We start from the raw sequence: 26,655 nt of genomic DNA, 5'->3' as shown, positions 1-26,655 counted from the left end.
CCTAACAGCTTGTGTATAGGAGGAGCACCTCTTGTTTAGTACTCTTTATACCAAAATAAATCTGTAATTTTGCCAATAGGGGGATTTGTTTTGTTACAGATGAAAGACAGCATGGCTTCAAACCTGTAGTTGAAGTATCTGTAAGTATTAGCAGGATTCAAAAAGCAAAGTTCTCCTGCTGTCTTCATATTCATATCTTTAATGTTTGAGTTTGCTTCTCTTAAAAACTCCACTAAGTTATCCCACATGTACTCTGCACAACTGAGTGTCACAAACCAAGTAGGTGCACGTAAGTTTTAGAACATACATTTAAGTTCTCCATGACAATACCAATACTTGTTAATGCCATGTCGACATGCCATTATGTTGTATTCTAACTTTTAATCTTTACCTTGAACTTTGTCAACAAATTCCTTTTGTAGATTAACTCCCATGTTCAGAATGTGGTTTACAGCATATGGTAGTCCAGACAAGTTACTCTCAAATAACAGATGGAATATGTATGGAATAAATTAGCAAAATCTAGGTTCCTCTGAATATAATTCAGTTGACCTGTACTCAGCTGCTGGTATTTGCACAGGCCGGTCATCATATCGACTTTCCACTCCAGTAAGAAATATGTGTCGGAAATATTGAGCCTCTAAACCTTTTTTCCCACACACTCAATGGAGCTCCTTTTGCTTGTTTCATTTGAAAGAGGTCATTAGCATCGTCAATAACATCTTTGGAATACAGAGAACAGATATTATAGTGTTCATCTATTTTTTCCTGCTTTAGATCTATCCACTTTTTCAGTCTGTCCACTTGATGGTAATGTTTCATTATCCATAGAACTTACATGTCCAACAACAGCGACATATTTGTAATAAGTTTTATTTTCTTTCAAGTATTATTTGCAATTTTCTTTCTTTACTAATCTAGCCAGTTTTTTTTATTTTTGGTAGGCATACAATTTACTAGAATCATAATTGGTTCATCAATATCTCTCTCTCTACACCCACAGTTTCAATATTTCATTTAAAATCTAAAGTTAAGGAGACAAATCTTCCTTTAAGGCCTTTCTGTAGCTCTGTTGGTGGTAGTTTCCCACTCTTTGGTTTCATACAAACTAGTGCTTGAAAAGGGTATGTCGATTTTATGAGGACTGATTCATAAATATTTAACTGTTGCAGTGATTCTGGAATTGAGACCAATTCTAACTTGTTATGTATTGCTCTGGCTAGCTGTAGGGAAGTGCCCCTTTTGGCATGGTTACCCTCCCACACATTTTGCCTGATACTGATGCTGACTTCACTGAGAGTATTCTGGGATCCTGCTAACCAGGCCCCAGCACCAGTGTTCTTTCCCAAAACCTCTAACATTGCTCCCACAATTGGCACACCCCTGTGCACAGTATAGTCCCTTCTAAAAGGTATCCATAGTACCAAGGGCCCTGTGGCCAGGGAAGGTCCCCATGGGCTGCAGCATGTATTATGCTACCCTGAAGGATCCCTCACCAAGCACATGCATACTGCCATTGCAGGTTGTGCATGTTGGTGGGGAGAAAAAGACAAAGTCGGCATGGCACCCCTCTCAGGGTGCCATGCCCACAAACCACTGCCCAAGGCTTAGGTGGGTCACCCCTTTAGCAGGCCTTACCTCCCTAAGGCAGTGCACTTTCTCACAGATGAGGGCATATCTGCAATACCAATATGCCCCTACAGTGTCTAAGCCCATTCCTAGACACTGAAAGTGCAGTGTGGCCATACTGAGTACATGGGCTGAGAGTTTGTCATTACAAAATCCACAGCTCCGTGATGGCTTTAGTGAAGACTGGCAAGTTTGGTATCAAACGTCCTAGGACAATAAACCCACACTGATGCCAGTGTTGGATATATTGAAAAATGCACCCAGAACCTGTGTATTTTAGCCAAACTTCTAGTTCAGGACTGACCATTCCGTGCCAGCCTGCCACCTCTAGACAAGTTTCTGACCACATGGGGTGAGAGCCTTTGTGCTCTCTGCCGCCAGAAACAAACCCTGCACTGGGTGGAGGTGCTTTACACCTCCCCATGCAGGAACTGTAACACCTGGCAGTGAGCCTCAAAGGCTCAGGCCTCTTGTTACCGTATTCCAGGGCACTCCAGGAAAGCCCCACTTTTAGCATCAAGCACCACTGGAAAATTAGAAAAAACAAGGAGGAGTGACCACTTCAGCTGGGCCTACCCCTGAGGTGTCTAGAGCTGAAGTGACTCCCTCCTTGCAGAATCCTCCATCTTGGTTTGAAGGACAGGGACAAATAGGGAGTGGGCACCAGAAGGGTGTAGTCACCCTCAGGGACAGTAGCCATTGACTACTGCCCTCTGATCCCTGTAACATCCCTAAATCCCGGATTAAAGGGCTCCCCTGAACCTAGCTTGTCAGATTTCTAGCGACCTCAAGAAGACAACCAGAAGAAATAAGAAGGACTGCTAAACTGATCCCCGACAGAGAAGACTAAAGACACCAACTGCTTTGGCCTCAGCCCTTCCGGCCTGTCTCTAGCTTCTAAAGCCCCTGCTATTAAAAGACGATGTATCCTGCAGGACCAGTGACCTCTTAAAAGCCTCAAGAGGACTGCCTGCACACCATAGGACCAAGATCTCCCATTGACAGTGGCCCTGTCCAGAAAGAAACTCCAACAAAGGACTCCAGAACTGCCCAGATCCACGAGCCCTGCCCACTCTGCACCCAACACTCACGGCCCGTGTCAAGGTGGCCCAACGGACTAGAGCTAGTCCCCAGAAGATACTGACCTATTGTCCACCCTGGGTATACCCCCTACTGCCCACCACAATGACGCCTGCAGACTAAATCCAGAGGACCCCCCTGCATGTGAGGTATCTGGATGAAGGTACTTGATGCCAATAGGTACCCTGCACCCACAGCCCCCTGGCCCCCTGGGAACCTGATATCTGGAGCAGCAACGTGCAGCAGGTGGCCCTCCTCACTGTCCATCCTGTGGTTTCTATGAACGAACCCCCTGGACCCAGCTTGCAGCCTACTTGTGTCCCCCCGGGGACCGAGCCTGCAGCCTACTTGTGACCCATCGGGTACCTCTTTTGAAAAGCATTGGGTGGACAATGCTAAGTCTGCACTCTGCACCTGGCCGCCCCTGTGCCGCTGAGGGTGTGTGTTTGGTGCAGTCCTAAGGCCCCTCCTCAGTGCTCTCCAAAACCCCCCAGGTCTGCCCTCCGAAGACACGAGAACTTACCTGCAACCAGGTCTGATTCTGAGTGCTGGCAGTCTCCATTGGAACCCATTTTAAATCTTGCAACAACTTTGACCCCTGCACCTGGCCGGCCCCGTGTTGCTGGTGATAGGTGTTTAGAGATAACTTGAACCCCAACCTCTGGACATCCTAACTCCCGGAGACTGGAACTGTAAGTCTTGTACTTGCCCTGGAACTGTACTAACCTTTCTTCCCCCCTAGAACTGTCTTTGAAAATTGCCCTGTCAACTTTTAAAACAGATATTTTCTCTTTATTTGAAAACTATTTAACTTGCCAATTTGAAATAGAGTGGTCTTGATACATAAGCTTGCTACTTACACGCAAATCTACTTATCTGCAAACTGAATCTCGTGGTTCTAGAAATAAACTAACAAAATATATTTTTACCCTTTTAAAGAAATTGGCTTACAGTTAGTCGAGTGTCAGCTTCGTTTATTGTCTGTGTGTGCACAACAAATGCTTTGCACTACAGTTTGATAAGCCTAGTTGCTTGACTACACTATCACAAAAGAAAACATTAGTATTATCTACTTTAGCCTCTGTTAAGCCTCTAGGGAAATGCTGGACTCTGTGTGCACTATATTTTGAAATAGTATATACAGAGCCAGCTTCCTACATTAGCATTGTGTTATCCTCTAACTTATCATAGTAATACTTACATATAATCTGCCATGTGGACAAATCAAACCTTTCCTCCACATATAAATATAAACCAAATGCTTGCCCCTTCGGTAGTGAGTGTGTCAACAACAAATACAATCACAGTTTGGTTTGTCTGAAGAAACTATATTAAACTCTTGTGTGAAGTTTTCAATCTTAATACCTGTATCGTGTTCCTCTATACATCCATCAACCAACTCCTCATTTTCCCTAGACTCATCTTCAGTACCACAGAAACAAAACTGATCATCTTCACAAATGTTTTCTACCTAGTGTACCATGCAAGACCTCTGTTTATCTCACTTAAACATAAGGCAGGAAGTTTCGCACAATAAAGTCTCCCAACTAAATTTCATTTTGTAGAGTGATGCACAGCTAACATTCTAAAGTTTTGAAAGGTGCTTCTGGACACTTTCTTTGATAGACATGCCTGTGAATGTCCCTGTAAATTAGTATACTTCCTCACTTTGCATGGATCTAATCCTTGGAAAATTCCAATTTTCCGCTTCACACTTTTGAATTGAAATTCTTGAAGGAAAGTTCTCAATATACCTATTGATTCCTGCCAAACACTGCAAATACTGCCAGAGTTCCATTTGTTTACATCTTCTTTGTACCATTTCCTCTACATTCCTAGGACTCACCTCCTCTTTTGCGATGGGAGTACCATCTTTTTCCAATATAGCATCAACCAGTTGTATCAACTACATGCATGTTCTGTTGCAAGTAGCTTTCTTCCTTAAAGAAAGGCTCTGTACTAGATATATGCTTCCATTCACCTTTAAAAATCTTGCAAAAAACTTTTATTAACCTCTTCTCTGCCAGGGCTTTTCTCCTCCTGTGCTGAGCCTTTTTTGGCTATTTGGGGTAGTTTGTGCTTAGTCCCTCATAACGTTTTGTCCACACAAGCTACCCATGCCAAATTGGCATCCTTTTTACCAACATCCTAGGGATTCTAGATGTACCCAGATTTTATGGGTTCCCCTGGAGGAGACCAAGAAATTATCCAAAATACAGCTAACATTTTTTTTTCAAAGAATGGGAAAAAAGTGCTGCAGAAGAAAGCTTTTGCTGTTTCCCCTGAAAATGGCATCAACAAAGGGTATGCTATGCTACAATCACCATCTTCCCAGCTTTCAGGAACAAGCAGACTTGAATCAGAGAACCACATTTTTCAACACAATTTTGGCATTTTATTAGGGCATACCGCATTTCTACTATTTTTTCTGCTTTCAGCCTCCTTCCAGTTAGTGACAGAAGTGGACAGCTAAACATTTCTGGAAAGTAGACAACATTCTGAATTCAGCAAGGGGCCATTTGTGCAGATCCTGCAAGGTTTTCCTACAGAAAATAGCAGCTGAAGTAAAAAACTATTGAAATTGAGGTAAAAAAAACTGCCATTGCGCTCCACGTTTTACTCTGTAACTTTTTCCTGCGATGTCAGATTTTCAAAAGCAATATACTGTTATGTCTGCTGGACTCTTCTGGTTGCAGGGGATGTATACAGCTTGTAGGTTCATTAAGAACCCTTGGTACCAAGAGCCAATAATGGAGATGCACCTTGCAATGGGTTTTCATTGTCTACCGGGTATACAGCAATTCATTTGGTGAAATATAAAGAGTGAAAAATAGGTATCAAGGAAACCTTTGTAGTTCCGAAATGGGCATAGGAAAAGGTGTTGAGAAGCAGTGGTTATTTACACATTCCTGATTTCAGGGGCCCCCATGATAGCATGTGAATTACAGGACATTTCTCAAATAGTCGTCTTTTTCAGACACTGTCTTAAATTTGGAAGGAAAAATGTAGAGAAAGACAAGGGGCAATAACACTTGTTCTTCTATCTTGTGTTCCCCCAAATCTCCAGATAAGAATGATACCTCACTTGCGTGGGTAGGCCTAATGCCCGCGACAGGAAACACAACAAGGATGCATTCCATTTTTACTTTGAAATCTGACATGTTTTTTGGAAAGTGCCTAGCTGTGGAGTTTGGCTTACAGCTCAGCCCGCAGCTAGGGAAACCTACCAAACATATGCATTTTAAAAAACTAGACACCTAGGGAAATCCAGGATGGGGTGATTACTGGGGCTCTCACCAGGGGCCAGATGTAGCAAAATAACATTTTGCGACTTGCAAATAGCGAGTCATTGCGACTCGCTGTTTGCAAGTCGCAAAATGTTATGCAGAACGGTGTCTCAGACACCGTCTGCAAGTCGGTATGGGGTCGCAATGACCCACCTCATGAATATTCATGAGGTGGGTCGCAAATTGCGGCCCCATACCGACTATGGGCACTCGCAAACATGGAGGCCTGCTGTAGTCAGCAGACCTCCGTGTTCGTGACTGCTTTAAATAAAGCAGTTTTTTTTTTTTTAAGTGTAGCCCGTTTTCCTTAAAGGAAAACGAGCTGCACTTAAAAAAAAAAACGAAACCTTTAGTTTCGGTATTTTTTCAGGGCAGGGAGTGGTCCCTTGGACCACTCCCTGCCCTGAACATTTTTTTCTTGGTCCAGTCACAAACTGGAAGGGGTCCCATGGGGACCCCTTCCAATTTGCGAGTGGGTTACCATCCACTTGAAGTGGATGGTAACTGCAACACCATTTGCGACCGCATATGCGGTCGCAAATGGTGTTGCATACCACTAGGAATCGCAAATAGGAAGGGAACACCCCTTCCTATTTGCGATTCTGAAATGCATTTTGCGAGTCGGTCCGACTCGCAGAATGCATTTCTGCACAGGAAAATGTGATTTGCAACTCGCAAACGGCAGTTTTTGCCGTTTGCGAGTTGCAATTCCTTTCCTACATCTGGCCCCAGGTTCTATTACTCAGAATCCTTTGCAAACCTCAAAATCCGGCAAAACAAACACTTTTTCCTTACATTTCGGTGATGAAAAGTTCTGGAATCTGAGGTGAGCCACAAACTTCCTTCTACACAGCGTTCCCCCAAGTCTCCTGAAAAAAATGGTACCTCATTTGTGAGGTAAGACCTAATGCCCGTGACAGGAAATGCCTAAAAACACAACCTGGACACATCTAATTTTCCCAAAGAAAACAGAACTGTGTTTTGCAAAGTGCCTAGCTGTGGATTTTGGGCTCTTGTTCAGCCAGCACCAGTGAAACCTCCCAAACCTGTGCATTTTTTAAAACTAGAAATCAAGGGGAATCCAGGATGGGGTGACATCCGGGGCTCTCATCAGGTTGTATTTCCCAGAATCCTTTGCAACCCTCAAAATTTGGCTAAAAAAAACACTTTTCCCCCACAGTTCGGTGATGAAAAGTTCTGGAATCTGAAGGGAGCCACAAACTTCCTTCCACCCAGCATTCTCCCACATCTTCTGACATAAATGATACCTCACTTATTTGGGTAGGCCTAGTGCCTGCGACAGGAAATGCCCCAAAACACAACATGGACACATCACATTTTCCCAAAGAAAACTGACCTGACTTTTTGCAAAGTGCCTAGCTGTGGATTTTGGCCTCTAGCTCAGCCAGCACCTAGGGAAACCAAGCAAACCTATATATATATATATATATATATATATATATATATATATATGGGGCTCTCGCCAGGTTCTGTTACTTAGAATCCTTTGCAAACCTTAAATACTTTGCTAAAAAAACACTCTTTCCTCACATTTCTGTGATGGAAAGTTCTGGAATCTGAGGGAAGCCATAAATGTCCTTCTACCCAGCATTCCCCCAGGTCTCCCCAAAAAAATGGTACCTCACTTGTGTGAGTAGACCCAGTGCCCACATTAGGAAATGCCCCAAAACACAACGAGGACACGCTGGGTGGTAGGAAATTTGTGCTGGTGTGGTGATTCTACCAAAAAAAGTGAGGAAAGTATGCTTTTTTTAAGCAAAATTTGAGGTTTGCAGGGAGTATGGGTAAGAAAAGTTGGGGCATCCACGCAAGCCACACCTCCCTGTACTCCTCCGGGTGTCTAGTTTTAAAAAATGTCTGGGTTTCGTAGGTTTCCCTAGATGACTACCGCACTCGGACCAAAAACGCAGGTGTGTTCCCTTCTCCCCTGGAAAAACAGGTAGTTTTGTAATAGATCATTCTGATGTGTCCACATCCTCCTGTAATGTACCAAAAACGAAGGCCCTCATTACAACCCTGGCGGTCGGTGTTAAAGCGGCAGTAATACCGCAAACAGGCTGTCGGAAAACAAAATGGGATTACGACTGTGGCGGAAACCGCCAACATAGACAGCCACTTTAACACTCCAACCGCCACAGTGGTAGAAACAAACAGCGCGGTGGTCACCGCCAACAAACAGGCAGGAGACAAAGTACTGCCCACCCTATTACGAGAGGCCTATCCACCACCTTTTCCGGGGCGGAACCAACACTATCAAAAGCACGGCAGAAACAGTACACAGAAGGGAAAACATCCACCTCTCGACACCCAACGAGGAACCAGGGCGCCATGGAGCCCGAACAACACGTCCTTCCCATGTTGGTTTACCTCCTCTTCTACCAGGAGTACGAATGGCGGTGGCGGCGATCACGGTGAGTACTGCACCTATAACATGGGGAAAGGGGAGGAAACAGAGTGACACACACACGCAACACCCCCACCCTCTACTTCACACACAACAACATACACACAAATACATGCAGCAACATTACACATACACCCCACCCCTAGAAGAACGCAAGGACAAAAGGAAATGATTGTAACCACTGTAATCAAGAAAAAATCATTATTCAAAAGTCAAAATTAAGTATATACAAATATGTACACCAACTACACAAATCCAGATAGTGTACTAATCATTGTCCGTGGACCACTGGGCCCAAAATGCATTGGCGAGGCCCACACATGATACCTGACTCGAAACGGAGAGAACACTGCTGGGGCATCAGATAGAAAATATACAGGCACCTCAGGGGGAGGAGGGCACCTCAGCCTGATGACCGCACAACGCCACTGCTGCACGAGGGGGCTCCATGCCCATTGATGTATCCTGGGTAGTGCAAAGCCACAGTCTCTCAAGTCTCTCCAGTGGGTGATTTGCCCACTGCTTTATCCTGGGAAGTGCTAAGCCACAGTCTCTCAAGTCTCTCCAGTGGGTGGTTTTCCCACTGCTTTATCCTGGGAAGTGCTAAGCCACAGTCTCTCAAGTCTCTTCAGTGGGTGGTTTTCCCACTGCTTTATCCGGGGGAGTGCAAAGCCACAGTCTCTCAAGTGGATAACAGTCTCCACTGACTCTGGAGGCAGCCTGGTGCCCAGAGTGCTTCATCCTGCCAAGGACTGAGGTATGTGATTCTCCACTGGTTCTGGAGGGGGCATGGTGCCCAGAGTGCTTCATCCTGCCAAGGATGGAGGTAGTGGATGTGATTCTCCACTGGTTTTGAGGGGGCCTGTTGCCCAGAGTGCTTCATCCTGACAAGGACTGAGGTAGTGGATGTGATTCTCCACTTGTTCTGGAGGGGGCCTGGTGCCCAGGGTGCTTCATCCTGCCAAAGACGGAGGTAGTGGATGTGATTCTCCACTGGTTCTGGAGGGGGCCTGGTGTCCAGAGTGCTTAATCCTGCCAAGGACTGAGGTAGTGGATGTGATTCTCCACTGGTTCTGGAGGGGGCATGGTGCCCAGAGTGCTCTACGTGCAGTGTGGCCGGTACAATTCCCTCAACAGGGAGGGAGGAGGAAGACGTGGAGGAGGGGGCACAGTGAAGGTCGTGGTTGTTGCTGTGTCTGCATGGGGATGGTGCTTGTGTGAGTGCCTGTGTGATGTGTGGTGCCTTTGTTTGCCTGAGCCACTCTGTGTGTTGATGAGTGTGCATGCTGGTCTGATGGTGTGCTTGGGATAGGCTGAGGTACAGGGGATTGGGTCTGGGTGGAGGAAGTTGGAGGGGGGAAGACTGGACACAGGGACAATGGCTGCCATCAGTGCTGAGGTCAGAGCCTGAAATGCTCTCTGTTGGGCTGCCTGGCCAGAATGAATGCCCTCCAGGTATGCATTTGTTTGTTGCAAATGCCTCTCTACACCCTGGATAGCATTCACAATGGTAGATTGCCCAACAGTGAGGGATCTCAGGAGGTCAATAGCCTCCTCACTGAGGGCAGCTGGGCTGACTGGGGCAGGGCCTGAGGTGCCCGGGGCGAAGGAGATGCCCACCCTCCTGGGTGAGCGGGCACAGGACACACGCTGAGGGGCTGCTGGGAGGGCGGTGCTGGTAGAGCGATGGCGGCTGTACCTGTTGATGCGGTGGGCACAGAGGTGCCCACCACCGCAAGGGAGCTCCCATCAGAGGAGGAGTCGCTGTCACTGCTGTCTGCTCCTGTTCCCGCCGTGGAGCTCCCCTCGCCCTCCGTCCCACTGGTGGCTTCAGACTCCGTTGTTTCACCCTCCAGGCCGAGTGGGTTGCAGCTCCCTCCTGCTCCGGTGCCAATGCTCCTCCGCCTTATGATGATATTGCACACAAGAACAGGGAGACCACAAATAGAGGGGGGAAAGACAGAAGAAAGACATGTTCAGTGCATGCAACACCACTACCGTTGGCGGACACAACACACGTGGAGCAGCCCTCTGCACTATGCAATGCACTAACAGTTCCTAGAAATTTCAGCTGACCATGGGGTACGAGGCCTAAGACCAATTGCTGGACACCTGGAAGTCACAGGAGCCTGACTAGGTGTAGATGGCTGTTACCACTGGTGGGGTTGGGGTGCCACATAGCCTGCCTCACAAGGGACCTTGCCTACCAACTTCGCCCTGGCCTAGGGGAACCCACTGCCCTCCTCACCCACCCAGACACCTTGTAATGCATGCAGAGTCAGCTGAATGAGAGTGTAGTCACCCCCTTGTGGCTGCTGTGATGCCCTCAAGTGCCCATCCAACTCCGCCAGGATCTGGAACATCAGGGGGGTCATGGTGCGACGGGCACCCCTCCCATGTGGGAGGCCATCCCCAGCTGGGCCTTCGCCGTCTTCTTGCTCCAGGGGCACAGGTCCTCCCATCTTTTACAGCAGTGGGTGCTCCCTCTGTGGTAGACCCCCAGTGTCCGGACGTCCTTGGTGAGGGCACGCCAAATACTTCTGGTGGGCGCTGACCTAAAGGAATGATATGGGGAAAAGGAAATTACTTACCCATCCGGACCATCATACTCATGCCCTGCAGTTCCCACCCTTGCCCTGACGCACATGCAGGCCTCAGCCCCCCCTGTATCTTCCATCCACACCACTCAAAACAGGCATTGCCCATGCAGCATGTTCACAGTGTACTCACCTGTTTGTCTGGAGGACCATAGAGTTGCGTGTACTGGGGGAGGACCCCATCCACTAGTTTCTCCAACTCCTCCGAAGTGAAGTCAGGGGCCCTTTCCCCAGACACATGAGTGTAAGGAAATGCCTCCTTGGCATGGTTGCCCCCTGACTTTTTGCCTTTGCTGATGCTATGTTTACAATTGAAAGTGTGCTGAGGCCTGCTAACCAGGCCCCAGCACCAGTGTTCTTTCCCTAACCTGTACTTTTGTATCCACAATTGGCAGACCCTGGCATCCAGATAAGTCCCTTGTAACTGGTACTTCTAGTACCAAGGGCCCTGATGCCAAGGAAGGTCTCTAAGGGCTGCAGCATGTCTTATGCCACCCTGGAGACCTCTCACTCAGCACAGACACACTGCTTACCAGCTTGTGTGTGCTAGTGAGGACAAAACGAGTAAGTCGACATGGCACTCCCCTCAGGGTGCCATGCCAGCCTCTCACTGCCTATGCAGTATAGGTAAGACACCCCTCTAGCAGGCCTTACAGCCCTAAGGCAGGGTGCACTATACCATAGGTGAGGGTACCAGTGCATGAGCATGGTACCCCTACAGTGTCTAAACAAAACCTTAGACATTGTAAGTGCAGGGTAGCCATAAGAGTATATGGTCTGGGAGTCTGTCAAACACGAACTCCACAGCACCATAATGGCTACACTGAAAACTGGGAAGTTTGGTATCAAACTTCTCAGCACAATAAATGCACACTGATACCAGTGTACATTTTATTGTAAAATACACCCCAGAGGGCACCTTAGAGGTGCCCCCTGAAACTTAACCGACTATCTGTGTAGGCTGACTAGTTTTAGCAGCCTGCCACAAACCGAGACATGTTGCTGGCCCCATGGGGAGAGTGCCTTTGTCACTCTGAGGCCAGTAACAAAGCCTGCACTGGGTGGAGATGCTAACACCTCCCCCAGGCAGGAATTGTCACACCTGGCGGTGAGCCTCAAAGGCTCACCTCCTTTGTGCCAACCCAGCAGGACACTCCAGCTAGTGGAGTTGCCCGCCCCCTCCGGCCAGGCCCCACTTTTGGCGGCAAGGCCGGAGAAAATAATGAGAAAAACAAGGAGGAGTCACTGGCCAGTCAGGACAGCCCCTAAGGTGTCCTGAGCTGAAGTGACTCTAACTTTTAGAAATCCTCCATCTTGCAGATGGAGGATTCCCCCAATAGGGTTAGGATTGTGACCCCCTCCCCTTGGGAGGAGGCACAAAGAGGGTGTACCCACCCTCAGGGCTAGTAGCCATTGGCTACTAACCCCCCAGACCTAAACACGCCCTTAAATTTAGTATTTAAGGGCTACCCTGAACCCTAGAAAATCAGATTCCTGCAACTACAAGAAGAAGGACTGCCTAGCTGAAAACCCCTGCAGAGGAAGACCAGAAGACGACAACTGCCTTGGCTCCAGAAACTCACCGGCCTGTCTCCTGCCTTCCAAAGATCCTGCTCCAGCGACGCCTTCCAAAGGGACCAGCGACCTCGACATCCTCTGAGGACTGCCCCGGCTTCGAAAAGACAAGAAACTCCCGAGGACAGCGGACCTGCTCCAAGAAAAGCTGCAACTTTGTTTCCAGCAGCTTTGAAAGAACCCTGCAAGCTCCCCGCAAGAAGCGTGAGACTTGCAACACTGCACCCGGCGACCCCGACTCGGCTGGTGGAGATCCAACACCTCAGGAGGGACCCCAGGACTACTCTAAGACTGTGAGTACAAAAACCTGTCCCCCCTGAGCCCCCACAGCGCCGCCTGCAGAGGGAATCCCGAGGCTTCCCCTGACCGCGACTCTTTGAATCCTAAGTCCCGACGCCTGGGAGAGACCCTGCACCCGCAGCCCCCAGGACCTGAAGGACCGGACTTTCACTGGAGGAGTGACCCCCAGGAGTCCCTCTCCCTTGACCAAGTGGAGGTTTCCCCGAGGAACCCCCCCTTGCCTGCCTGCAGCGCTGAAGAGATCCCTAGATCTCCCATTGACTTCCATTACAAACCCGACGCTAGTTTCTACACTGCACCCGGCCGCCCCCGCGCTGCTGAGGGTGAAATTTCTGTGTGGGCTTGTGTCCCCCCCGGTGCCCTACAAAACCCCCCTGGTCTGCCCTCCGAAGACGCGGGTACTTACCTGCAAGCAGACCGGAACCGGGGCACCCCCTTCTCTCCATTCTAGCCTATGTGTTTTGGGCACCACTTTGAACTCTGCACCTGACCGGCCCTGAGCTGCTGGTGTGGTGACTTTGGGGTTGCTCTGAACCCCCAACGGTGGGCTACCTTGGACCAAGAACTAAGCCCTGTAAGTGTCTTACTTACCTGGTTAACCTAACAAATACTTACCTCCCCTAGGAACTGTGAAAATTGCACTGTGTCCACTTTTAAAACAGCTATTTGTGAATAACTTGAAAAGTATACATGCAATTTTGATGATTTGAAGTTCCTAAAGTACTTACCTGCAATACCTTTCGAATGAGATATTACATGTAAAATTTGAACCTGTGGTTCTTAAAATAAACCAAGAAAAGATATTTTTCTATACAAAAACCTATTGGTTGGATTTGTCTCTGAGTGTGTGTACCTCATTTATTGTCTATGTGTATGTACAACAAATGCTTAACACTACTCCTTGGATAAGCCTACTGCTCGACCACACTACCACAAAATAGAGCATTAGTATTATCTCTTTTTACCACTATTTTACCTCTAAGGGGAACCCTTGGACTCTGTGCATGCTATTCCTTACTTTGAAATAGCACATACAGAGCCAACTTCCTACATTGGTGGATCAGCGGTGGGGTACAAGACTTTGCATTTGCTGGACTACTCAGCCAATACCTGATCACACGACAAATTCCAAAATTGTCATTAGAAATTCATTTTTGCAATTTGAAATTTTTCTAAATTCTTAAAAGTCCTGCTAGGGCCTTGTGTGTTAAGTCCCTGTTTAGCATTGTCTTTTAGAGTTTAAAAGTTTGTTAAAAGTTTGAAATTAGATTCTAGAAACAGTTTTAGATTCTTTAAAAAGTCTTCCAACTCTTAGCAAAATAATGTCTGATACAGAGATGAATGTGGTGGAACTCGACACCACACCTTACCTCCATCTTAAGATGAGGGAGCTAAGGTCTCTCTGTAATATAAAGAAAATAACCATTGGCTCCAGACCTACCAAAATTCAGCTCCAGGAGCTGTTGGCAGAGTTTGAAAAAGCCAACCCCTCTGATGATGACATCACAGAGGAAGAAATTAGTGACTTGGAGGCCAATGTCCCTCCTCCAGTCCTAAATAGGGAGAACAGGACCCCTCAAGTCCTGTCTCCAACTGTGTTAGTCAGAAATAGTGAGTCCCTCACAGGAGGGTCCCACATTTCTGAAATCACTGAGGATGCTCTCAGTGAAGATGACCTCCTGTTAGCCAGGATGGCCAAAAGATTGGCTTTAGAGAGACAGCTCCTAGCCATAGAAAGGGAAAGACAAGAGATGGGCCTAGGACCCATCAATGGTGGCAGCAATATAAATAGGGTCAGAGATTCTCCTGACATGTTAAAAATCCCCAAAGGGATTGTGACAAAATATGAAGATGGTGATGACATCACCAAGTGGTTCACAGCTTTTGAGAGGGCTTGTGTAACCAGAAAAGTGAACAGATCTCACTGGGGTGCTCTCCTTTGGGAAATGTTCACTGGAAAGTGTAGGGATAGACTCCTCACACTCTCTGGAAAAGATGCAGAATCTTATGACCTCATGAAGGGTACCCTGATTGAGGGCTTTGGATTCTCCACTGAGGAGTACAGGATTAGGTTCAGGGGGGCTCAAAAATCCTCGAGCCAGACCTGGGTTGACTTTGTTGACTACTCAGTGAAAACACTAGATGGTTGGATTCAAGGCAGTGGTGTAAGTAATTATGATGGGCTGTACAATTTATTTGTGAAAGAACACCTGTTAAGTAATTGTTTCAATGATAAACTGCATCAGCATCTGGTAGACCTAGGACCAATTTCTCCCCAAGAATTGGGAAAGAAGGCGGACCATTGGGTCAAGACAAGGGTGTCCAAGACTTCAACAGGGGGTGACCAAAAGAAAGGGGTCACAAAGACTCCCCAGGGGAAGGGTGATGAGACAACCAAAACTAAAAATAGTAAAGAGTCTTCTACAGGCCCCCAAAAACCTGCACAGGAGGGTGGGCCCAGAGCCTCTTCACAAAACAATGGGTACAAGGGTTAAAACTTTGATCCCAAAAAGGCCTGGTGTCATAGCTGTAAACAGCATGGACACCAAACTGGAGACAAGGCCTGTCCCAAGAAAGGTTCCACTCCAAACTCCCATCCAGGTAACACTGGTATGGCTAGTCTCCAAGTGGGATCAACAGTGTGCCCAGAGCAAATCAGGGTCCACACTGAAGCTACTCTAGTTTCTGAGGGTGGGGTGGATTTAGCCACACTAGCTGTCTGGCCGCCTAACATGCAAAAATACAGACAGCAACTCTTAATTAATGGGACTAGAATAGAGGGCCTGAGGGATACAGGTGCCAGTGTCACCATGGTGACAGAGAAACTGGTTTCCCCTGGCCAATACCTGACTGGAAAAACTTACACAGTCACCAACGCTGACAATCAGAGAAAAGTACATCCCATGGCAATGGTTACTTTAGAATGGGGAGGGGTCAATGGCCTGAAACAGGTGGTGGTCTCCTCAAATATCCCAGTGGACTGTCTGCTTGGAAATGACCTGGAGTCCTCAGCATGGGCTGAGGTAGAACTAAAAACCCATGCAGCAATGCTGGGTATCCCTGAACTGGTGTGTGTGAAACCAAGAGCACAATGCAAGGCACAGGGTGAAAAAGTAGAGCTGGAGTCTGGAAAAATGGCCCAGCCTACCAAGAGAACAGGAAAGTCAGTTGGGAAACCAACTGCAACACAGCAAAAGAAAGGGAACCTCTCTTCTCAGGAAGAAGTTCTGCCCTCTGAGGGAACTGAGCCTTTGGAGCTTGAACCTTATCAGGTTGAGCTCTTAGGCCCAGGGGGACCCTCAAGGGAGGAGCTGTGTAAGGGACAAGAAACCTGTCCCTCTCTTGAAGGCCTTAGGCAGCAAGCTGCTGAAGAGTCCAAGGGCAAGAAAACTGGAACCCATAGGGTCTATTGGGAAGATGGACTCCTGTACACTGAGGCCAGAGACCCCAAACCTGGTGCCACTAGGAGAGTGGTAGTGCCTCAGCTGTTCAGAGAGTTCATCCTAACATTGGCCCATGACATTCCCCTTGCTGGACATTTGGGACAAACCAAGACGTGGGAGAGGTTAGTCAACCACTTCTACTGGCCCAATATGTCCAACATGGTTAAGGAGTTTTGCCTCTCCTGCCCCACCTGTCAAGCCAGTGGTAAGACAGGTGGGCACCCAAAGGCCCCCCTCATTCCACTTCCAGTGGTGGGGGTTCCCTTTGAAAGAGTGGGTGTGGACATAGTTGGTCCACTAGAACCTCCCACAGCCTCAGGAAATATGTATATCCTGGTAGTAGTGGATCATGCTACCAGGTATCCTGAAGCTATTCCCCTTAGGTCGACTACTGCCCCTGCAGTAGCCAAGGCCCTCATTGGTATCTTTACCAGAGTGGGTTTCCCTAAGGAGGTGGTGTCTGACAGAGGTACCAACTTCATGTCAGCATACCTAAAGCACATGTGGAATGAGTGTGGAGTGACTTATAAATTCACTACACCATACCATCCCCAAACTAATGGCTTGGTTGAGAGATTCAACAAGACATTAAAAGGCATGATCATGGGGCTCCCAGAAAAGCTCAAAAGGAGATGGGATGTCCTCTTGCCATGTCTGCTTTTCGCTTACAGAGAGGTGCCACAGAAGGGAGTAGGATTCTCACCCTTTGAACTTCTGTTTGGTCATCCTGTAAGGGGACCACTTGCCCTTGTTAAAGAAGGCTGGGAGAGACCTCTCCATGAGCCTAAACAGGACATAGTGGACTATGTACTTGGCCTTCGCTCTAGAATGGCAGAGTACATGGAAAAGGCAACCAAAAACCTTGAGGCCAGCCAACAGCTCCAGAAGTTTTGGTATGACCAAAAGGCTGCACTGGTTGAGTTCCAACCAGGGCAGAAAGTCTGGGTTCTGGAGCCTGTGGCTCCCAGGGCACTCCAGGACAAATGGAGTGGCCCTTACCCAGTACTAGAAAGGAAGAGTCAGGTCATCTACCTGGTGGACCTGGGCACAAGCAGGAGCCCCAAGAGGGTGATCCATGTGAACCGCCTTAAGCTCTTCCATGACAGGGCTGATGTCAATCTGTTGATGGTAACAGATGAGGATCAGGAAGCAGAGAGTGAACCTCTCCCTGATCTTCTGTCATCAGACCCAAAAGATGGCACAGTAGATGGAGTGATCTACTCAGACACCCTCTCTAACCAACAGCAAGCTGATTGTAGGAGAGTCCTACAACAGTTTCCTGAACTCTTCTCCTTAACCCCTGGTCAAACACACCTGTGTACCCATGATGTGGACACAGGAGACAGCATGCCTGTCAAGAACAAAATCTTTAGACAATCTGACCATGTTAAGGAAAGCATCAAGGTGGAAGTCCACAAGATGCTGGAATTGGGAGTAATTGAGCGCTCTGACAGCCCCTGGGCTAGCCCAGTGGTCTTAGTCCCCAAACCTCACACCAAAGATGGAAAGAAAGAGATGAGGTTTTGTGTGGACTACAGAGGCCTCAATTCTGTCACCAAGACAGATGCTCATCCAATTCCGAGAGCTGATGAGCTCATAGATAAATTAGGTGCTGCCAAATTCCTAAGTACCTTTGACTTGACAGCCGGGTACTGGCAAATAAAAATGGCACCTGGAGCAAAAGAGAAAACAGCATTCTCCACACCTGATGGGCATTATCAGTTTACTGTTATGCCCTTTGGTTTAAAGAATGCCCCTGCCACCTTCCAAAGGTTGGTGAATCAAGTCCTTGCTGGCTTGGAGTCCTTTAGCACAGCTTATCTTGATGATATTGCTGTCTTTAGCTCCACCTGGCAGGATCACCTGGTCCACCTGAAGAAGGTTTTGAAGGCTCTGCAATCTGCAGGCCTCTCTATCAAGGCATCCAAATGCCAGATAGGGCAGGGAACTGTGGTTTACTTGGGCCACCTTGTAGGTGGAGGCCAAGTTCAGCCACTCCAACCCAAGATCCAGACTATTCTGGACTGGGTAGCTCCAAAAACCCAGACTCAAGTCAGGGCATTCCTTGGCTTGACTGGGTATTACAGGAGGTTTGTGAAGGGATATGGATCCATTGTGACAGCCCTCACTGAACTCACCTCCAAGAAAATGCCCAAGAAAGTGAACTGGACTGTGGAATGCCAACAGGCCTTTGACACCCTGAAACAAGCAATGTGCTCAGCACCAGTTCTAAAAGCTCCAGATTATTCTAAGCAGTTCATTGTGCAGACTGATGCCTCTGAACATGGGATAGGGGCAGTTTTGTCCCAAACAAATGATGATGGCCTTGACCAGCCTGTTGCTTTCATTAGCAGGAGGTTACTCCCCAGGGAGCAGCGTTGGAGTGCCATTGAGAGGGAGGCCTTTGCTGTGGTTTGGTCCCTGAAGAAGCTGAGACCATACCTCTTTGGGACTCACTTCCTAGTTCAAACTGACCACAGACCTCTCAAATGGCTGATGCAAATGAAAGGTGAAAATCCTAAACTGTTGAGGTGGTCCATCTCCCTACAGGGAATGGACTTTATAGTGGAACACAGACCTGGGACTGCCCATGCCAATGCAGATGGCCTTTCCAGGTTCTTCCACTTAGAAAATGAAGACTCTCTTGGGAAAGGTTAGTCTCATCCTCTTTCGTTTGGGGGGGGGTTGTGTAAGGAAATGCCTCCTTGGCATGGTTGCCCCCTGACTTTTTGCCTTTGCTGATGCTATGTTTACAATTGAAAGTGTGCTGAGGCCTGCTAACCAGGCCCCAGCACCAGTGTTCTTTCCCTAACCTGTACTTTTGTATCCACAATTGGCAGACCCTGGCATCCAGATAAGTCCCTTGTAACTGGTACTTCTAGTACCAAGGGCCCTGATGCCAAGGAAGGTCTCTAAGGGCTGCAGCATGTCTTATGCCACCCTGGAGACCTCTCACTCAGCACAGACACACTGCTTACCAGCTTGTGTGTGCTAGTGAGGACAAAACGAGTAAGTCGACATGGCACTCCCCTCAGGGTGCCATGCCAGCCTCTCACTGCCTATGCAGTATAGGTAAGACACCCCTCTAGCAGGCCTTACAGCCCTAAGGCAGGGTGCACTATACCATAGGTGAGGGTACCAGTGCATGAGCATGGTACCCCTACAGTGTCTAAACAAAACCTTAGACATTGTAAGTGCAGGGTAGCCATAAGAGTATATGGTCTGGGAGTCTGTCAAACACGAACTCCACAGCACCATAATGGCTACACTGAAAACTGGGAAGTTTGGTATCAAACTTCTCAGCACAATAAATGCACACTGATACCAGTGTACATTTTATTGTAAAATACACCCCAGAGGGCACCTTAGAGGTGCCCCCTGAAACTTAACCGACTATCTGTGTAGGCTGACTAGTTTTAGCAGCCTGCCACAAACCGAGACATGTTGCTGGCCCCATGGGGAGAGTGCCTTTGTCACTCTGAGGCCAGTAACAAAGCCTGCACTGGGTGGAGATGCTAACACCTCCCCCAGGCAGGAATTGTCACACCTGGCGGTGAGCCTCAAAGGCTCACCTCCTTTGTGCCAACCCAGCAGGACACTCCAGCTAGTGGAGTTGCCCGCCCCCTCCGGCCAGGCCCCACTTTTGGCGGCAAGGCCGGAGAAAATAATGAGAAAAACAAGGAGGAGTCACTGGCCAGTCAGGACAGCCCCTAAGGTGTCCTGAGCTGAAGTGACTCTAACTTTTAGAAATCCTCCATCTTGCAGATGGAGGATTCTCCCAATAGGGTTAGGATTGTGACCCCCTCCCCTTGGGAGGAGGCACAAAGAGGGTGTACCCACCCTCAGGGCTAGTAGCCATTGGCTACTAACCCCCCAGACCTAAACACGCCCTTAAATTTAGTATTTAAGGGCTACCCTGAACCCTAGAAAATCAGATTCCTGCAACTACAAGAAGAAGGACTGCCTAGCTGAAAACCCCTGCAGAGGAAGACCAGAAGACGACAACTGCCTTGGCTCCAGAAACTCACCGGCCTGTCTCCTGCCTTCCAAAGATCCTGCTCCAGCGACGCCTTCCAAAGGGACCAGCGACCTCGACATCCTCTGAGGACTGCCCCGGCTTCGAAAAGACAAGAAACTCCCGAGGACAGCGGACCTGCTCCAAGAAAAGCTGCAACTTTGTTTCCAGCAGCTTTGAAAGAACCCTGCAAGCTCCCCGCAAGAAGCGTGAGACTTGCAACACTGCACCCGGCGACCCCGACTCGGCTGGTGGAGATCCAACACCTCAGGAGGGACCCCAGGACTACTCTAAGACTGTGAGTACAAAAACCTGTCCCCCCTGAGCCCCCACAGCGCCGCCTGCAGAGGGAATCCCGAGGCTTCCCCTGACCGCGACTCTTTGAATCCTAAGTCCCGACGCCTGGGAGAGACCCTGCACCCGCAGCCCCCAGGACCTGAAGGACCGGACTTTCACTGGAGGAGTGACCCCCAGGAGTCCCTCTCCCTTGACCAAGTGGAGGTTTCCCCGAGGAACCCCCCCCTTGCCTGCCTGCAGCGCTGAAGAGATCCCTAGATCTCCCATTGACTTCCATTACAAACCCGACGCTTGTTTCTACACTGCACCCGGCCGCCCCCGCGCTGCTGAGGGTGAAATTTCTGTGTGGGCTTGTGTCCCCCCCGGTGCCCTACAAAACCCCCCTGGTCTGCCCTCCGAAGACGCGGGTACTTACCTGCAAGCAGACCGGAACCGGGGCACCCCCTTCTCTCCATTCTAGCCTATGTGTTTTGGGCACCACTTTGAACTCTGCACCTGACCGGCCCTGAGCTGCTGGTGTGGTGACTTTGGGGTTGCTCTGAACCCCCAACGGTGGGCTACCTTGGACCAAGAACTAAGCCCTGTAAGTGTCTTACTTACCTGGTTAACCTAACAAATACTTACCTCCCCTAGGAACTGTGAAAATTGCACTGTGTCCACTTTTAAAACAGCTATTTGTGAATAACTTGAAAAGTATACATGCAATTTTGATGATTTGAAGTTCCTAAAGTACTTACCTGCAATACCTTTCGAATGAGATATTACATGTAAAATTTGAACGTGTGGTTCTTAAAATAAACCAAGAAAAGATATTTTTCTATACAAAAACCTATTGGCTGGATTTGTCTCTGAGTGTGTGTACCTCATTTATTGTCTATGTGTATGTACAACAAATGCTTAACACTACTCCTTGGATAAGCCTACTGCTCGACCACACTACCACAAAATAGAGCATTAGTATTATCTCTTTTTACCACTATTTTACCTCTAAGGGGAACCCTTGGACTCTGTGCATGCTATTCCTTACTTTGAAATAGCACATACAGAGCCAACTTCCTACAATGAGCCATTGTCGCTTCCAGACTGAGGTCACAGCAGCACTTTCAGTGTAGGTCCTCTCCTGTTGAAGGTCAGGTATTAAGTGAGTGAACAGACAGAAAATGGCGGTCACGTCCACGGCTGTGCGTACCGTCCCCGCCGGCGTACATCGTTATTGGCTCTTGGGACCCATAGGGCCCAATGTTAACCAATGCTGAATTGTGCTGCGGTCTTCGACCGCCCACCGCGACGGTGTGGAACGCCAGCACAGTTACCTCATATCCACTTGTCCCACCTTACAGGTCAGGCAGCCGCCATTTCAGGAGCCCACATGGGATGGATATTAACTGCGTCACACCTATCTAGGCCGGAAAGACAGATACCGGCACATTGCGGATTAATAACGTTTATGAAAATAAGACATTGTGATACCTCAGTGTTGGATGACTCTCTGCTCGCTATTCTCCTCCATAGGGCACGTCCGCTGCGGCAGGTGATGAGATGGTGGCATCCTCCGGTGTACAGACCCCTGGTGGACCTGTCGACAATGGAAGAGAGAGACACATCCTGGTCACATACAGACTTGATCGTGCAACAATCCAGGAACTGTGTGCCCAGTTGGAGCCAGACCTGATGTCAGCTATCCGCCATCCCACAGAAATCCCCCCTCTAGTGCAGGTCCTGTCTGTACTCCATTTCCTGGCCAGTGGGTCTTTTCAAACAACAGTGGCCATGGCATCAGGGATGTTGTCCAGAGTATTGTCTGCCCTGCTGAAACACATGAACAGCTACATCGTTTTTCCTCAGGTGGAGGATTTGTCCACAGTGAAAGGTGACTTCTATGCCCTGGGACACATCCCCAACATCATTGGTGCCATTGATGGCACACATGTGGCATTTGTACCCCCCACAGAAATTAACAGGTGTACAGAAACCGGAAGAGCTACCATTCTGTGAATGTGCAGATGGTGTGTTTGGCAGACCAGTACATCTCCCATGTCAATGCCAAGTATCCTGGCTCTGTGTATGATGCTTACATTTTGAGGAATAGCAGCATCCCTTATGTGATGGGCCAACTCCAGAGGCACTGTGTGTGGCTAATAGGTGAGGGCAAGTTCCAAATACAGTTGACATAGGTTTCTGAGTATGGGGTTGTCCCTAAGGGTTAGTGTGTGTCTAACAGTTGTCCCTCTACATTTGCAGGTGACTCTGGTTACCCCAACCTGTCATGGCTACTGACCCCAGTGAGGAATCCCAGGACAAGGGCAGAGGAACGCTACAATGAGGCACATGGGTGAACTAGGAGGGTGATCGAATGCACCTTCAGTCTCCTAAAGGCCAGATTCCGGTGCCTCCATCTGACAGGTGGCTCCCTATACTACTCACCGAAGAAGGTGTGCCAGATAATTGTGCCTGCTGTATGCTGCACAACCTGGCTTTGTGATGCCAGGTGCCTTTTCTGCAGGAGGATGGGCCAGATGGTGGTCTTGTGGCAGCTGTGGAGCCTGTGGACAGTGAAGAAGAGGAGGGAGAAGAAGAGGATAATCACAACCGAAACAACATCATCATGCAATACTTCCAGTGAGACACAGGTAAGAAGATGCCACTGCTTCCCACATCTCATTCTATTGTTGGAACTAGCATAAGTGTGTCATTTTCATTTAGTGTATGGACCCTGACGTGTCACTTTGACTTTCCATTTCACAGATTTGGGTCCCACTTTGTGCCGTCTTCTATATTTACTGCTGGCCTACAGCTGTGTTGCATTGGTATGTGAACAAATAAATTTACATTGCTATATTTCATAGTTATTGCAATTACACATTTGTGAAAGCACAGGCTGACTCCAGATTGTTTTGTGATTGAAGTGTGTTTATCCCTGTGCAAATGAGTGGAGGGGGTTGTAAAATGGGCTGGGGGGATGGTGGAGGAATGTCCATGGCAGAGTCCAGTCAATTTGTTTCACAGGTGCTTTGTCCAAAGGGGCATATGAAGTGGAGCAATGGCAGTTTAAGGATGAACAGGGTGTCAAAGTGGGACAGAAGGGTGACATTTAGGGGGGTCTCATTTCCTGGCGGGGGCCTTGGCAATGTTCTCTGTCTTGTTCCTGGATCTCAGGGACCGTTTGCGGGTGGTTCTCCATCTGCAGGGGGTGGGGTGCTGGTGTCCTGTTGTTCCTGTGGCAGTGCCTCCTGTCCACCAGCGCCGGCAGAGGTGGAGGGATGTTCATCGTCCAGGCTAGTGTCAGGGGCCCCTTGTTGTGCCACTGTGTCCCTCCTGGTGTTGGCCATGTCTGCCAGCACCCCTGCAATGGTGAACAGGGTGGTGTTAATGGACTTCAAGTCCTCCCTGATCCCAAGGTAGTGTTCCTCCTGCAGCTGCTGGGTCTCCTGAAACTTGGCCAGTACCATTGCCATTGTCTCCTTGGGAATGATGGTAATCTCCTATGATGTTGGAGAATGCCTTGTGGAGAGTGGGTTCCCTGGGCCTGTCCTCCCCCTGTCGCACAGCAGTCCTCCCAGTTTCCCTGTTATCCTGTGCCTCTGTCCCCTGAACCGTGTGCCCAGTGCCACTGCCCCCAGGTCCCTGATTTTTTTGGGTTGGTGGGTTTGCCTGGGTTCCCTGTAGTGGTGGACACACTGCTGATTGATGTGTCCTGGGGACAGAGGGATGGGCCCGCTGGGTGGGTGCTGTGCTGGTGTTTCCTGAGAGGGGAGGCTCTGTGGTGGCTTGTGACAGTGTCAGGGGAACCGACTGTCCCGAGGTCCCAGATGGGCCGGGCTGGTCATCTTGATCCAGTTGTGCAGAGCTGCTGTCATCACTGTGGGCCTCTTCTGTGGGGGGACTGGATATGTCTGGCACCTCCTGTCCGGTGACGTTGGGTAGGGGTCCTGTTGGGGTGTAAATGCATAATTATTGTATCTGTGTGTGCCATCGTGTGCAATGGGTGGTTGACCCTCTACTCCAGTGCTTGCATTATTGGCTTGGTCCTTGTGTGATTGGTGATTTTGGGGTATGAGTGAGTCTCTGTAGTGGACATGCTTAGGTGATGGGTGTCCATGCATTGGCGTCACATGCAGGGCTTGGTTTTGGGATGTGTGGGTTGCGTTGGTGGGGTATCTGTGGATTGTTGGGGTGATGGGTGTGAGGGTGGGGGTGGGAGTATGTGATGGCATGTAGGTGGGGTGGGGGGATAAGGTAGTAAAGATTTGCCTTACCAGAGTCCAGTCCTCCTGCTACTCCTGCGAGGCCCTCAGGATGCAGTATTGCCAATACATGCTCCTCCCATGTTGTTAGTTGTGGGGGAGGAGGTGGGGGTCCACCGCCAGTCCTCTGTACAGCAATCTGGTGTCTGGAGACCACAGAATGCACCCTCCCCCCGTAGGTCGTTCCACCTCTTTCTGATGTCATCCCTAGTTCTTGGATGCTGTCCCACTGCGTTGACCCTGTTGACAATTCTGCGCCATAGCTCCATCTTCCTTGCAATGGACATCTTCTGCACCTGTGATCCGAATAGCTGTGGCTCTACCCGGACGATTTCCTCCACCATGACCCTGAGCTTCTCCTTAGAGAACCTGGGGTATTGTTGAGGTGCCATGATGTGGTGTGGGCGATGTGTGAAGTGGTGTCTGTTGTGATGTGTGAGGGGGTGTGTTGGTGTGTGTTGTTTGATGTGCGTGGATGTTGTGTAAGTGATGGCGTTGTGTGTCTGTGGATGCTGGTGTTGTTTTAGGTTTTGTATCTCTCTGGCGTGGTTTCAAAATTCTGGTAGTAAGGGTTTGTGAGTGAAATGGGTGTGTGCTTTATATTGCATTGGGTGTGTGGGTGTGGTGTGTGTATTTGTATCAGATGTGTGTATTTCGAATTGTCCAATGTGGTTGTGTTTTGTATATGTGTGTGTATTTTGAGTGCAGCGGTGTGTACCGCCAATGGATTCCCGCAGTTGAAAGACCGCCGCATTGATTCGTGGGTCGTGATAGTGTGGGCGTATTCCTGTTGGCGTGACGGTGTCAGTTTTGTTATCACCAGTTTATCACTGACCTTTGGTGTGGCGGACTTGTGTGGGTGTCTGTATTGTGGTGGATTCCGGGCTGTGGGTCGTAATACCTGTAATGGAATTCCATGGCTGCAGCGGTATGTTGGCGGCCTTCTGCTCGGCGGTAAGCAGGATTTACTGCCAGGGTTGTAACGAGGGCCTAAACTGTGAAAAGAAACACACTTAGGCTATGTTAAAAAGACCCCTTACCCACCAACCAAGTTGGTGGCATGCTTCATCATCGTGGTCCCACCTGAGACACCTAGCATGTCACGGGTGTGCTTTGATGCCTGATTACAGCAGAGCAGGTTTTTTCATTTTTATCACACATTCTGGTTGGATTTGGCACAAGTGTGCGTGATGGTTCAGCAGATCAAATTATATTAACAAGAGATTTCATAAAAATGAAATGCACTGTTAATAATTGAAAGGCCAAAAAACGGAACCAATGACTCACAGCTTGTGAGCAGTAAAGCCGCAACAAGGCACCAACTGCTTCACAGTCTATTCACACACCTTTAATACATGACATAAGACCATTCACGCCTCCAGCCGTGGGCCCAGCAAATTACAACACTTGCATCAACAGACAGAGCCATTCAAGGGCCCATCACTTTCATATACCTACATGCCTGACACAGCAATCACACCAGCTGATGGGAGTGTGTGGACTGGCGTTTGGCTAGCAGCAAGTAACTATTTACACTGCCAGCCAAGCGCCACTCTACACACACCGCCAGCCAAGCGCCACCCCAAACACACCGCCAGCCAAGCATCACTCCATGCACACGCCATCACTTTTGTTGTTGTTTTTTAAACAACAAAGAAACCACTTACTAATTATAAATAAGTACAAAACTACAAAGACAAAAGCTCTAACTAAATACATGACAGTAATGCAAACCGTGAAACTGAACATATGAAAATTTAAAA

Source organism: Pleurodeles waltl, chromosome 8 (assembly GCF_031143425.1).
Source record: "Pleurodeles waltl isolate 20211129_DDA chromosome 8, aPleWal1.hap1.20221129, whole genome shotgun sequence".
Lineage (NCBI taxonomy): Eukaryota > Metazoa > Chordata > Amphibia > Caudata > Salamandridae > Pleurodeles > Pleurodeles waltl.
The sequence above is the reverse complement of the archived record's forward strand: the minus strand, read 5'-3'. Positions refer to the sequence as shown.